Source organism: Echinops telfairi, unplaced genomic scaffold (genome assembly GCF_000313985.2).
Source record: "Echinops telfairi isolate 266 unplaced genomic scaffold, ASM31398v2 ScPeMD7_5868;HRSCAF=6743_0, whole genome shotgun sequence".
Classification (NCBI taxonomy): Eukaryota; Metazoa; Chordata; class Mammalia; order Afrosoricida; family Tenrecidae; genus Echinops; species Echinops telfairi.
In genome coordinates, this window is record NW_022109767.1 from 1,245,301 (window position 1) to 1,247,940 (window position 2,640).

The following is a 2,640-nucleotide window of genomic DNA, read 5'->3' on the forward strand; positions in this document are numbered from 1 at the left end:
ATAACAGCTGTATGAGCCCCTAATAAAATGGTTTAAAAAAAAAGATTAAGGAGATTATGTAATCTCTTTAGATACATAGAAGATCGTATGTTTCCTTGGCTCCTGGATCACAGTAAAGTCTCAATAAATGTTTTCTGGCTAAATGAATAACATCTTTTCATAAAATAGACCATTCATTGAAAACATGTTAGTGAATGAAAGATGCCACAGCCCCACGGCACCTACCATGGCCTATAAATCCCTTTAGCATCCCATCTCCATGGTCTGGGGACGGTGGATGCCTGTCTGTTGAGGCCTTAGGATAGCTAGGTGGGGTCAGGTGGCTCACCATAGCTGGGATGACAATGCTCATGCTCATTTGGGCACAAATGACCAAACTATAGACTAGTAAGACACAAACCAAACCATGTCAAAGTGAATAAAATTTTAAGATGAGACGACACAGAAAATGTTATAGTCAGAAGGTTCTTCTCCCATCCTCCTTAAACCCAAAGGAGGCAGAAGATTGAAACCTGTCGATCAGAAGCGCAGAGTGAGCACCTGTCCCCCTATAAAGAGGACTAAGTAGTATACATAGACATTTTAGAATGAATGGAGTTTACCAGAGCCAGGGCCCAAAATCACTAGCATGACCAGCACTGCTTCCTACTGAGTGGGTTGGTACTAGCTGGGTTTCTGGAATCAACGGATCCTTACCGTTGGTTTAGGTCTGTGAGTATTTAGTCGACTGAAAGCACAAAATAATTACATTGGTATTTTGATCAAAATCTTATTTCATTTGATCAAAATCATCATCACATTTATAATATTGCCTCCTCTAGTCTTGAACAAGAATGTCTTCTAATGTATGCAAGTCTTTTTGTTTATGCCAAGGAATAGATATCATTAGTGAATCCTCTTTTGTGGTGACTTGGATGTCAATTTCCATAGCAGATTGGTTTTCCATTACACAAATGATGCACATTCTGCTTTGTGACCTTGATGGAAACCCTCACAAGGTAATACGTCTTACAACTCTCTCCCTGTGTTTCCCGTTGCCATTGGCCCATCTTCCCCCAGCTGGTGTGTCGTACTGTGGTGGCTTGTGTGTTGCTGTGATGCTGAACACTATGTCGCTGGTATTTCAAAGGCCAGCAGGGTCACCCAATGTGAACGGGCTTCAGTGGAGCTTCCAGACTAAGAACAGACAACAAGGAAGGACTTGGATCCCCATTTCAGAAGAAGGAGCCACTGAAAACTTTATACATAGCTTGAAAGCATTGTCAGGGACTGAAGGCCTAATGGATGGAAGCAGCCCTCTGTCCCAGATGTGCTGGAGGATGGGCCCCTTGCATCAGAAAGCACTCTAAATGTGACTCAGAAAGAGCTGCTTCCTTGCAGTGAAGGAGACCATGGTGACACAAGTCAGTGGAAGCCTGTGGGAGTGGAGCCTGCAGGACCTTCATTTGCTTTTAGGGCATGACTCAAGGTAAGTAGAAACAGTTGCAAAAATCTGCTAATGATCAGAACTTGGAATGTGCAAAGTATGTATCTTGGCAAATTGGAAGTTGTCAAAATGAAATAGAACGTATAGAGATGCATATCCTAGGCATGCGTGAGCTAAAATGTTCTGGTAATGGCCATTGTGAATCAGAAAACCGTGTGATTTACTCTGCTGGGAAGAAGCAATCAAGAGGAATGGCATGGCATTCAGTGTCAAAAAGGACATTGCAAAATCCAGCATCAAGTACAATACTGTCTGTGATAAGATTATATCTGTCCACCTTCAAGGAAATCCAGTCAATACCCATATTATTTAAATGTATGTACCTACTACAAAAACTAGGGATGAACACATTAGAGAATTCTACCAATGCTTCAGTCTGAAATTGATCAAACTTGCAATCAAGATGCATTGATAGTTATCGGCGCTTGGAATGCAAAAGTTGGAAACAAAGAGAATAGAGCAGTAGTTGGAAAAGGTGGACTGGAAATGGAAACAAAGCTGGAGATCACATGGTAGAATTTTGTAAAACTAATAACTTATTCATAGGAAATACCTTCGCTCAACAACCGAAAAGGCAACTCCACACATGGACTTCTTCAGCTGGAATACACAATCATTTGTGTCAGATCTTTCTTTTCCTTGCCTCATAAACTGCCAGGCCCTACCTCACCTCAGCAGGGGCTCCCTGATCTGACCCCTCAGTTGGAGACATGAACGTGATCACCCCAATCAGTGAAAAGACAGGATCTCCCTCACTCCATCTCTCAAAATCTGTGTGGATTCATTTTGTGTGTCAACTTGGCTAGGCTAAGATGTCCAGCCGTTTGGTCAAATGTCAACTCAGATGTTGCTGTGAAAGCATTTAGATATGACAAATAGTGACAAATAGTTCACTCAAAAACACATTACGCTCCTTAGTGGGGGTGGGTCACATCAGAAGTTGAAGGCTATATGTCTAAAAACAGAGGTTTGCAAAATGGAGAACTATGTCTCAAGACATTAGTATTCTGATGGCGTTTCAACTGAGGCGTTGTCATGAGACGGATAGAGTTTCCAGCCTGCATATTTGGTATTTTCCCATGCCCACAATCACAGGGTGTAAAGGAACAGAGAAAGGGCAATTAAGATGAAGGTGATACCCTAAACAAATGTCT